Below are 13203 nucleotides of genomic sequence, written 5' to 3'. Positions count from 1 at the left end.
ACATGGAAATCATGTCAGAGAGCGTTCGGTGGAAGCGCTCAGTAAGGCCGTTCGACTGCGGGTGGTATGTAGACGTGGTTTTACGCACCCTATTACTCGCCCGCAGGACGTCGTCGAGGACCTGCGAAATGAAGCTTTGCCATGGTCACTCAAAAGAACGCGCGGAGCTCCGTGGCGCAAGACGATATAGCGCAAGAAAAAGTCATCGATTTCTGCAGTGGTACCAGAACGAAGAGGCGCAGTCTCGGCGTATCTTGTTAAATGGTCGACTGCAGTGACGATCCAACGGTGACCGGAAGGCGTCAACGGCAAGGGACCATACAAGTCAATTCCGACAAATTCAAAAGGTGCGGTCGGACAGGGTATAGGCTGAAGGAAACCGGTGCGAGGGGATGTGGATCGCTTACGGCGCTGACACGACGAGCACGAGCCCACGTATTTGGCAACCGTGGTGGATAAGCCAGGCCAGAAGCAGCGGGTCTTGATGCGGTCGTAGGTCTTCTGGAAGCTTAGGTGGCCGGCAGCAATGTCGTCGTGAAATGCCTCTAAAACGAAGACAAAGGCACCGGGGAAGGACTGGCACCCACTTGTTACCCGTGGGATGATAAATGTAGCGATGAAGCACCTCATCTTGCAGGCGAAATTGTCGAAGCCGGCGTCGCAAACGGCTGTTGGGTGGTTTAGTGATGCCGTGAAGGCAATCGATGAACATTCGACAGTAGGAGTCTGCCAGCTGAAGTGAACGGAAGTCGGAGCGCGAATCAAGTTGTATTTGATCGAGAGCTGGTGTGAGGCAGGCGGGACGTCGGAGGCACTCGAAGGAGATGCGGAGGGTGTACTGTCAAGAGAAAGCGGAAGTGGGCATCGGGACAGCGCGTCGGCATCATGATGACATTTACCAGACTTGCAAGTGATTGTAAAGTTGTATTCTTGTAAGCGCAGTATCCAGCGCCCTAGACGTCCGGACATGTTCTTCATTGATGAAAGCCAACAGAGTGCGTGATGGTCGGTGACGATCGTGAAGTGCCGACCGTAGAGGTATGGACGAAATTTCTGTATCGACCAGACAATAGCCAAGCACTCCTGCTCCGTGATCGTGTAGTTGCGCTCCGCTGTCGACAGGGTCCGGCTAGCATATGCGGCGTCATACTGTAGAAGCATTGCTCCGATACCTTGTGCGCTTGCGTCAGTGTGGAGTATAGTGGGCGCTCTCTCGTCAAAGTGGCGAAGCACTGGTCCGGAAGTCAGGTGTTCCTTAAGGGTTTCAAATGCGAACTCACAGTCCTTGGACCATGCGAAAGAAGCACCAGCGACTAATAGCTATTCAGGGGAGCCGCTATGCTAGCAAAGTTGCGTATAAAGCGACGAAGTAAGACGCCAGACCAAGCAAGCTGCGCAACGTCTTCTGGTTGGAGGGTCGAGGGAACTGTAGCACAGCTGCGATTTTGTCAGGATCTGGCTGGATGCCATCTTTGGAAACGACGTGACCGAGGACTTTGATACTTTTGCTGGCGAATATGCACTTTTTTGTATTTATCTGAAGGCCAGAGTTCGAAAGGCACTTGAGTACCTCATCTAATTGTTGAAGATGCTGGGGTAAACATAGATGAAAAAAACAACGATATCGTCTAAGTAACAGAGGCCGGGTCTTCCATTTTAAGCCACGAGGAACAGTATCAATCATGCGCTCAAATGTGGCTGGAGCGTTGCACAGGCCAAATGGCATTACAATAATTCATAAAGCCCGTCTGGCGTAGCAAAGGCGGTTTTTTCCTTGTCAGCCTCGTTCATGGGGATTTGCCAATACCCCGACCGCACGTCAAGGCTCGAAAAAAAAACGCCAGGCCTGCGCTGAAACCGCAGCACAGTCACAGCGAAAGCTGGAAGAGCGGCGTTTCTAGAGCCCGTTGTAAGCTCTCTTAGGGCTACAATACAAGTACACTAGAAAGGTACCCACTACGCTATAAATCACAATTTTTGTGAAGTTGGAAGCACCTACTAAGCCATTATTCATCATTCTGCGGAGAAGCGAGGCACCAGCTACACGTCTGTAAGGCATTATGTGCACTTTGTTGACGCGACGACTGATGACGATGAAGAATTATGGCTCAGCCTTTTGTAATGGGTTTGGAAGCTTTAAACGGCCCACCAGTTATGTAATTTGCATTCGGTGAGGCCCGGTCGCTATTTTCCCTCTCCCGTTCATGCTGTATAACATACGTTGACGTGGGATAGAGACGGGGGGGCGAAGGAACTTTACTGCGAACCCGAGGAAATGGATCATGCGCTTATGGGCTTCCTTGGCAACCAATACAAGTGCACTTGCGAGGAACCCACTACGCTCTAAATCATTGTAATTTTACTGAGACCCCGAGGAAATGGATCATGCGTTTATGGGCTTCCTTGGCAACGAATACAAGTGCACTTGCGAGGAACCCACTAGGCTATAAATCATTGTAATTTTTGAGAAGTAGGGCAGCAGGCACTGTGCCATTTTTCGTCATTCTACGGAGAGCCGTGGTACCTGCTAAACGCATGTAAGGCATTATGCGCACTTTGTTGATGCTGTGCCTGATGACGACGAAGAATTATGGCAGAGCCCTTTGTAATGGTTTGGAAGCATTCAACAAGCTACTCGTTGCGCAATTCGCATTGTGTGACGCCTGGTTACAGAATTCGCGTTGTGCGACGCTTGGTGCTTATTTTACTCTTCTTCCACGCTATATTGCATATGCTAATGTGATTCCTTCCCGACATGAAGTCTGTATAGGACCTTTTTGCAAAGCAGTTTCAAGCACCGGCATGGCTACGAGGTTGAATACTGGGCTCCCACGCAGAGGGCCCAGGTTCGAACCTCATTCCATCCTGGAATACTGATTACGGACACCGGTGGCGGCGGCGGCGCCGGACAACTACGGCGCCAAAAACGGCCGGTGAAATGATCTCATAACAGCTTTCGCTGTAAAACTGCAATCCATAGTTTACCGAATGCTGGTCAACAAGGCGGGAGACGGGGCGAAGCGGTGATGCAGAGCCGCGGTAGGGCGAAGGAGAGGGTCGTCTAGAGGAACGGGAGTCCTGACGTTGACGCGTGGATGCTGGAGGAGACGGAGACCGGTGCTGCGTGTACGGATATGAATCTGGCCAATAAGTATCGGGTCTTCGGATCCGGTCTCGCTCGAAGTCAGCATAACCTCGTAGTTCATCCTGCTGGCGGCGACGGCAGTAACGGGATATGTGGCCACGTATACCGCAGTAAAAACAGATGGGACGGGATGAACGCCACTCAGGATATAAAGGTGCAGGTGATACCCTGACGCCCACTGAAGCCAAATGGCCACAGGCAGGGTCAGGAGGCCCAGATGTGACGGCAGCAGGTGGTATTGCAGCAATATCGGCGTATGTGGGCATCAAATGTGTTGTTTGAGCAACCGATGCTGTCGGTGTCGTCATGGCTGCCATATCAGCGTACAGGGGTATCGGGTGTGCTGGAGGAGCGACAGGTGCTGTCGGTGACGTCATGGCCGCCAGCTCCTGCTTCACAAGGTTGCGCAGGTCGAAAGGTGCCGATGGAGTCGAGCCAGCAGTTAATTGCGTCTGTGCCTGTTCTTGAAGTTCTTCGCGGATGAGGGTGCGGATCGCTGGCTTGCTGAAGACGCAGGGACTGCAGCTCGTCTAGGCGCTGGCATGTCGAAGTAATGTCCTCTACTGTCGTAGGGTTCTGAACAGCCAAGGTGTTGAACGCGATCGTGCCTATTCCTTTGAGGATGTGGCGAACGCGCTCGGCTTCCGTCATTTCGCTGTTCGCACGATGGCAGAGGGCCAAGACATTCGCGATATACGAGACTCGTGTGCGAGATGAACACGCGCAGCCAGCTTTTGTTGCGCGATCTCGGAACGGTCCGATGAGCATGCGAAGATTTGTCGCAGCTTGATGGTAAAAGCGGACCAATCGGCGAAGTCAGTTTCATAGTTAAAATACCACGTTTTCGCCACACCGATGAGATAGAATGGGGCATAAGTCAATTTCTCGGCTTCGGTGCACCGATTGACGGAACTCACGCGGTTGTAAATGTCGAGCCAGTCGTCGACGTCGTCACCGCGGAGACCCGCGAACACCGGTGGTTCGCTTTGAGGGCTTGTTACAGTTGACGAAGAGCGGGCAGCCGGTGACATCGGCGTTGTAGCGTTAGAGCAAGTGGTTTGGCCCGATGGCTGCATAGCTGTAGGGGTGGCCAGGCGCAAGCGGCGACCGGAACGTAGCTCCAGGTAGGACGGGAACGCAGGAGTACGTCGGGATCATGACGAACCTCCACCACTGTGAAAGACGCAGGACGACCGGACCAGAGAACGCCAGCAGAACCGTTTATTACGCCGTGTCTGCCTCGGCACAAAACACGAGGAAGAAGAAGAACAGGGATGATGATGGCTATGTAAAAATGAGAAAGATGAAGTACGTTAAATGAGCTTACAGTATGTATGTATGTATGTGTGTGTGTGTGTGTAGACTTCTTAAGCCCCGTTATTCGGGCTTAATGTAAAAATACAGAGCACACATAGTACATTTCCAAGCTAACACGGGAGATCCCGAGCCACCAAGACGCTCATCTCCGCTGTCATGCAGTCGCGCTAACAAAGAAACTATGGCAGCTTAGCACTCGTGGCGCCAAGCCTGACGGAAGTGCGGAGTTGGGCGGCCTGCTTTGTTTGTCTTTATTTTTCTCTGTATCTCTTCTTCTATTTCTCTCTTCTTCTTCTATCTCTTTTCCGTCTCACTTTATTTCCACTTCTTTCTTTCTCTCGTTCACTCCACTTCTCGATTCATCTTTCTCTATCTCTATTTCTATATATTTCACTCTCTTTTTCGATTCTCTCTTTTTCTCTTCTTCTTTCTCGTTCTGTCCAGCTCTCTTTTACAGCGAAAGCTGTTATGAGGTCATTTCACTGGCCGTTTTTGGCGCGGTAGTTGTCCGCCGCCGCCGCCGGTGTCCGTAACCAGTATCGCTCGAAATAAGAAAAAAAAAACGAAATAAGAAAAAAATTCCAGGATGGAATGAGGTTCGAACCTGGGCCCTCTGCGTGGGAGCCCAGTATTCAACCTCTGAGCCATGTCGGTGCTTGAAACTGGTTTGCAATAAGGTCCTATACAGGCTTCATGTCGGGAAGGAATCACATTAGCATATGCAACATAGCGTGGTAGAAGAGTAAAATAAGCACCAAGCGTCGCACAACGCGAATTCTGTAACCAGGCGTCACACAATGCGAATTGCGCAACAGGTAGGTTGTTGAATGCTTCCAACCCATTGCAAAGGGCTCTGCCATAATTCTTCGTCGTCATCAGGCACAGCATCAACAAAGTGCGCATAATGCCTTACATGCGTTTAGCAGGTACCACGGCTCTCCGTAGAATGACGAAAAATGGCAGAGTGCCTGCTGCCCTACTTCTCAAAAATTACAATGAATTACAATGAGCCTAGTGGGTTCCTCGCAAGTGCACTTGTATTCGTTGCCAAGGAAGCCCATAAGCGCATGATCCATTTCCTCGGGGTCTCAGTAAAATTACAATGATTTAGAGCGTAGCGGGTTCCTCGCAAGTGCACTTGTATTGGTTGCCAAGGAAGCCCATAAGCGCATGATTCATTTCCTCGGGTTCTCAGTAAAGTTCTTCGCCCCCCCCCGTCTCTATCCCACGTCAACGTATGTTATACAGCATGACGGGAGAGGGAAATAGCGACCGGGCCTCACCCAATGCAAATTACATAACTGGTGGGCCGTTTAAAGCTTCCAACCCATTACAAAAGGCTGAGCCATAATTCTTCATCGTCATCAGTCGTCGCGTCAACAAAGTGCACATAATGCCTTACAGACGTGTAGCTGGTGCCTCGCTTCTCCGCAAAATGATGAATAATGGCTTAGTAGGTGCTTCCCAACTTCACAAAAATTGTGATTTATGGCGTAGTGGGTACCTTTCTAGTGTACTTACAACGGCCTCTAGAGCTTACAACGGGCTCTAGAAACGCCGCTCTTCCAGCTTTCGCTGTGATTGTCCTGCGGTTTCAGCGCAGGCCTGGCGTTTTTTTCTTTCGCTTGTGTCTCTTTCTTTCTATATCTTTCTTATTTTCTACTTCTTCTGTCTTTCTATCCTTTTCTGCCTTTGTTTCCTTTCCTTCTCTCTCTTTCTCTTTCTTTCTCTCGACTGCTCATTCGAAGCTCGCGGGATCGAATCCCGGTCGTGGCGGCCGCATTTGAATGGAGGCGAAATGGTTCAGGCCCGTGCACTTAAATTTAGGTACACGTTAAACAACTCCAGATGGTCAAAAATTTTCTTTGTCCTCCACTACGGCGTCCCACATAATCATATCATGGTTTCGTGACGTAAAATGCCAACAATTATTATATTTGTCTTTCTATCTCTATCTTTCTCTCTCTTTCTCTTTACTTGTTATTATGCCCACCAGAATTTTTGCATATCACCCTGGACAAATCGGCGCACGTCTACTGCGTGCAAAGCACTAGATAAAGGAGATGGCGAGGACAGCACGTGCCGGTTCATGATAATGATAGTTTTCTGCTCACTCTGCACCGACTAACGGTAGACTTATACAGCTCCTGCTGTATCAATACCAGTGGTTCCCAATGAGGAGCGAGCGCGGAAGCGTACGTGACCGCAGCTGCTGCTGCCAGCTCCTGTGTGCATAGTCCTTGCGAAACCACGCCAAACATAGCTTTCGCTCTTGATAACTAGGTTTAGAACAGTTAAACTTTAGCCGATTTCTTTTTCTTAGCCGTTTCTTGAAACTCGTATGAAGTTCCTTGCTGGAAGCTTGCAGGCAAGCTTTCCGTAGAAATCAAAATATCGGCTCGTGCAAGCATTTGTTGAGCTTGTAAGGCTGGTCTTTCCTTAGCCTGGTTTGTCTGGTAGCTGACTTTATGTTCTATCCGCGGACGCTGCAATGGCAGCGGACATGTCGTGTCTGTAGCGCACCGTTTATTGCGTTACACGAATTTGTTGACATTCATATCTGAAGTCAACGTATGTAGCACGAGTGAATAAGTGGAAAGCTCTCTTGATATGGTCGGGCGGAGTTCAATATTAGTTGCCATAGCCACCAGCTGTCTGGAGCCATTCCGTCGCTGGTTTGTACAATCACCTTGGACTCGAATGTACATCAGCGACGTACTAAGCACATCAGCTGTACACCACCAAATAACGTAATAATTATGCACGTGCATATAAAAAATACTGCGAGATAATGGTAAACGTTTTACGTACCATCATGCAACAAATATTTTATTTTCATTGCATACCTGCGACAGCGCGGCACTTTTGCTGTACAAGTAGACGGCCTCATGGCAGCAACAATGGAGTTCGCTCGCCAAAGCCGTCACGTGTTTGGGGTATGCCCATGGAAGCGTCAGCGCGTCAGCTTGCACGAAGGCGATCAACGTCGGGTCGCTCGTCGCTGTCGCATGCATTTTCACTCATGTGGGATTTGGCCTTAAATCTAACGCGAACAGTCGCCTGGCGCCGTCACTAGCTCAGGTGGTGTTACTTCTCTGTTTGTCGGAGTGCAACAGGCGCAGTGCTTTACCTGCTCCCCTTTCGTTTAAAGTACACTGTAAAAAATATTTTGTGAAAAAAACACAAATTGTCTGGCAGCTCTCTTGCCACAAAATTTCTGTAAAGGTATGTTTTCTATTTTGAAGTTTTCTGTGTTTTAACAGATTTTTTCCGTTTTACTTTACAGACTTTTTCTGCATAAACACAATGTTCAGTTTTGTGTTACAGAAAAAAACTTGGTTTTCTGTTTGTCTTCTTTCTGTTATTTCACTGTTACTTTCACTTTTACAGTACAGAAATTTTATGTTTAAAAACACGTTTCAGTTTTCAGACTGAAAAAACTGTTTTCTGTTGTCATTTATCTGTTATTTTGCTAATAATGCCTGTTATCGTTTACAGAAACGTTATCTATAAGTACAAGTTCAGATATCGAGTCACAAAGGCTGTGTTTTCTATTACTGCCCTCCTGCTATTTCATTACTGCATTTTAATTCTGGAACATATTTTTTATGCATAAAGATGAATTTATATATATTTTCTTAGAAAAGCATTCCTCAGTACTAAAAAGTAGTTATGTCACTTGTACAAGCGATACGCAAAAATATTTTGTTCAGCCAAATGCAATGGCAAAAATACCAATATATTGCGTTTGCATAATCCAAATATATTCCAATTTTTAAAAAATAATATCTGGGGTTTTACCAGCCAAAACCACGATATGATTATGAGGCGCATCGTAGGGGAGAGCTTCGGAAAGTTCGACAATCTGGTGTTTCTAACGTGCACTGACATTGCACAGTACATGGGCCTCTACCATTTCGCCTCCGTCGAAATGCGACCGCCGCGGCCGGGGTCGCACCCGCGACTTTCGGGTAAGCAGCCCAGCACCGAGCGAACATTGTGAACTTCGTGGAGCTACACCCGCGAGGTGTTGCCTCGAGCACTCTAGTAAATAACGCAATAAAAACAGGCACGTTTCAGTAGATTCTCCTTTCATAATAAAAGAAACGAATCTTTATTTAAGCACAGGAAATGCTGCATGTAAGCAGCTTCAAAATAATGAAAACTGCGTACATGTTGTCACCGTACATTCAAACTGGTTGGGAAATTGTGTAGATATACCGTATCTACTCGAATCTAGGCGGTACCTGATTATAAGCCGACCTGCGAAATTCGCAAGGCCAGAAAAAAAAACTTAATCATTGTAGTCGAATATAGTCACGGGTCCGGAAAAAATGTCTGAATTAACCGAATGCCCAATTATCGAGATTATCAAGAAAAAAATAAACAAATGACTATTATATCAACGCATTTTCTTTTTCTTGATGAATGCGCAAATCCAGTACCTGTTTTGCACAAGAGTAAAAGCCACCATTTCTGTCATTAAGTTCATCGTTCACAATGAGACCGCGGCCCAAGACCCCGTGTATTAAGCCGAAACGTTTTCTCAACCCATCCCTTATAACGTAACTCCGCGAGCAACACCACCACTCCCACGTGATGATCATTTTGTCGCCGAAAAATTGGTCGGCAACTGATCGTTTGTCCGTCGGAATGTAACAAGCGAGTTTTATGTGAACTTGCAGAGTGCCGCTGAAGGTCCTCACCTTCAAAAGCTTCCACTATGTATGAGCTTTGTGACATTGTGCGCGCATGCCCAAAGTCGAAACAAAGCTACCATGCTATTAAACAAAACAGAGGCGTTAATAAACAATGCATGTGCTTGCTGGGACCAGAGAACACCGCCGAACTATCCGATTTTTTAAGTGCACAATGGGTTTCACAATTTATATCTGCTAAAAATTGCACTGAAACCATTGTAGCGCGATAGACCCGGACAAAGTGGATGATGGGACACCACGGGCACAATTTTCACCACGGATTTTATGGCATTGCCCCAGACAATCAGGAAAAGAACATACTCATCCTGAAGCGCATGCGTGCACATGTTCTCCATTGCAAACAATAAGAGATATGAAAAAGTCGTGTGTAGCTATAGATGCCAAATAAACTTGTAGACGTGTTGCTGATGCAATCTGTGCCCATTTTGCTTACAGGGAATTCTCGCTTGATTGCACCAATCCTCGTCGGTCCTTTGTTTATTGTGTCTCTCTTTCTGCGTTGTGCTCACAATTATGGTATACCAACTAGCCCGGACACACACACCTTGCTCCGGCAGCAGAACTGCATAAAAAAGTGCTAGCTCTTATTTAATATAACGAAAATTGTCGTCTTACTTGGTGCCCCTTAAAAATCCTCATTAAACAGTGATTAAAAATACTTCACACATCAACCGTTCCATATACTAACGTTATTACTTAAAATCTTTCATGACCGCTCAAGATTCCCGTTGACAGTTTTACACTTAAGCTGAACATTTACATTTAGTCATACCCTCTATCAGAAACCTCACTGACTTAGCCAAATGGGAGTGTAGTATCAGATGTTGGAAATTCCCCAGTACCTGTCTCCTTTTGTACTATCTAATGTGGCTTTATCTAAGTTAGTTACATGAATCTTGTTGAAAAAGTCAGAAAAATCATAATAAGTTTTACCTTTGTGTGAACACCAGGGTTAGGCTGACCTCCTTGCGGTATTCAATAGTAAAGGCGAAGTGTGTAAAGAGCATCAACTTGAATGCCTGGCACCGTGTTGTGGATTCGATCACAGCATGGGTATCAATACAGATGGTAAATACCCCGGCAGTCAGAAAGTTCTCTCCTGGAACAAAATATTTCCTGTTTAGAAATATTCAGCAATATATTGCAAATATCCATAACAATACCTTTGGCAATGATGAAAGGGGAGCACGGCACGTCTCCGACGTTATCTTCACTTGTACTTGCCTGCAATAATAAAAGTTATGAAGTTAATTATGCGATAAGTAGTCAATAAAACTCCTGTACCCTGGAGTTCAAACAAGCATACGAAGATAATTAAAAAGTTAGACAATATTTTTATTGAACTACAGACATTGTAGATGTGATATAAAATAAAAATAAATTAATAAATTCTCTCAATAATAGAAGGTAAACTGAAGCAGCGAACAATTTGAGGCGCAGGCCAATCTCAAATTATTCTCTTACCTTCAGGTAGCTCGAGATACAGCACCACCTTAGGGCACACTGACACCTTAGGGCTTCCATGACACAAAACCACATAAATCATTTTGGACTCTTCGTTTTCTCTACAGTCCTATTTTCGTCCTCGGTATCTCGTAGCACTAGCTCAGAGAAGGAACTCTCGGAACACTTTTCTGTACTGTTCCAATGGGCACTTCATGCAGATAAATTCATGTTTTTGTGCAGTGCGGCATACTTCATGAAACGTGGCACAGTCGTCTTGGTGGTGCCAGAGAGACTGCAGACATACATCGCTGAAATAAATAAAAAACTGTAATTACCGAAAGAAATAGAAAAGTCTGTTATAACGGTAAGCACTTGTGTAAAGCTCTAAAGAGAAAGGAAAGGAGGCTAATGCCTGACTGTAACAAACATTTTTGCCAATTTAGAGAGAATGAATCTTTAACATTAAATGCTATACCTAATTGAAACATATTCCTAATGCTTCCAAAAGCCTTTAAAGGCATGCGCATTTGCACGGACGTGAGGCTAAGCATGCAGACGAATAACACCAGAGCACGTGGGCGCGCTCAGTGAACCTCCATTGCAGAAAGTGTTTACGCAAGTAATTAACAATGCATGCGCAATGACGTTCGCAATGACGGTTGCTTCGCGTCGACTATTTCATTATTTGGGCTAGCGAGCCACCAAGTTGCGATTTCTGTCACACTTTTTTCGTTACCAGGAATCCATTTATGGAGGGCACGTGGTAGGGAAATTTGTCCAGTGATCTGCATCAATCTGGGAAAACTTGCCACCTGAAATGGAGCAAACTATCCTTCCTTTTATGAAAAGCAGAGGGTCAATTGGTTTATATTTTTACTGAAAAACTCCTTCGAGTTGGGCTAAGCCATTGGGCCAGAAGACAAGTTGCACTGTCTGCAGGGCCGTAGCCAGAAATTCTTTTCGGGGAGTGGTTCAACCGCTCTTTATGTAGTATGTTCGTGCGTGCATATTTACACATGCTAAATCTAACAATTAAAGGGGGGGGGGGCTTGAACCCCCACCCTCGTACGCCAATTCCTGCCTATTACGCGCTGTAAACTATACATAGCATGAAATTTGCTTCTCCGCAAAACAGCAACACAATATATATGTTCAAAAACTATAGAATATTGTGAATGTTTACAAATCGCAGAACATTTGTAATGAGCAATTCGCTTCATTCAAGGAGTGATGCGCTTAAAGAAGTAGATGTTATTTTTTCGGTGGTAATTTTAGCGTAATTACAGTTTGTTTCGCATGGCGTCATTTGGCAGGAAACAACACCGTCAAATAAACAAAGCCCATCTGTCGCGGTAGCATGGCTCGCAAAACACACAGACCATTCCGTCATATGCCAGTCGTCTGATCAGTTCGGGAGCCGCTGTTATCTGCCAAGCTACTCTTTTTGTGGCCTACATGTCGATAGGGCGGAGGTATAGAACGGATGTCCTTCTAAAGCTGTGGACCAAAACGTGCGCATGTTTTTTTTTTTTTTTGAAACGCCCTAAACCTCACGCGCGACAGACGTGCGCCTCAAAGAGCTAAAAAAAATTTGCGGTCTGCGGCGAACACACCTCGTACACACATCTCGAACACACTTGGTTGCGTCATTCAAAATTTGTGTCGGTACATTTGTTCGACGATAGAAGTCTAATAACTACTGCCGTCAAGCACTGGTGCACAAAACGGGCGAGAGCCAAGGAAAGATTCATTCGCCCTTCAATACGCCACTAAAAACAAAGTCCGCCTCTCCGAAAACCGGGATTCTTTAAAGGTAGTCACTACAGTAGTCGTCACGATCGATGTCCACAATAAGCCTTCACGCACGGCTAGAACAGCGGCGTCGGCGTTGGTGCTCACTGAGAGATCACATGTGACATATGCCACGATTCACCGCCTGTACTACAAGCGCACTTGAGCCCACTTTCCGAGGTGTTCACGGCTTCACGCCGTTGTGTGTAAACCACGGATAACAACCGCGTATCTAACATAAGCTTCAGCAGGGAACACGCCAATCCGAAACGCGCCGAGTTTCTCCTACCGAGGAGAAGACGTGCTCCACCGCAACGCAGGCGGCATGCGATGACGCGAGGTAGCGCGTGTACACGTCAAGCCCGGGCCCCATTGGCTAGTCAATCGAGGTATCAGTTTACCGAGTGGATGTGCCCCACACGTCCATTCGGTAAACTAGGTTTACCTAGGTTATCTATCTTTCGCCAGGAACTTAAAGCTTCGTAAGGAAGGTCATCCAATGATACTACGCCAAGAAGCTATGCGTTCGCACATTCCCGCCAGCAATGTTCAAGATACACAGCATTATACAACCAAGCAGAACTTATCATGCAATGACCACTACAAAACACTAAACGCCGTGCACCAAGCCACAACATCATTGCTCAGGGCCATGTTCACTATGCAGGAGAAAGCTACCTATTACACGTAGATAAACACACAAAAAAGGAAACGTTTGCACTTTCATAAAAAAAGAAATTATTATATGCCCTGTAACGTCGCTCGGTTAGCTGAGTTGAGTTA

This window comes from Rhipicephalus sanguineus, chromosome 9 (assembly GCF_013339695.2).
Source record: "Rhipicephalus sanguineus isolate Rsan-2018 chromosome 9, BIME_Rsan_1.4, whole genome shotgun sequence".
Taxonomy (NCBI): Eukaryota; Metazoa; Arthropoda; class Arachnida; order Ixodida; family Ixodidae; genus Rhipicephalus; species Rhipicephalus sanguineus.
Note: the sequence above shows the minus strand (reverse complement) of the source record.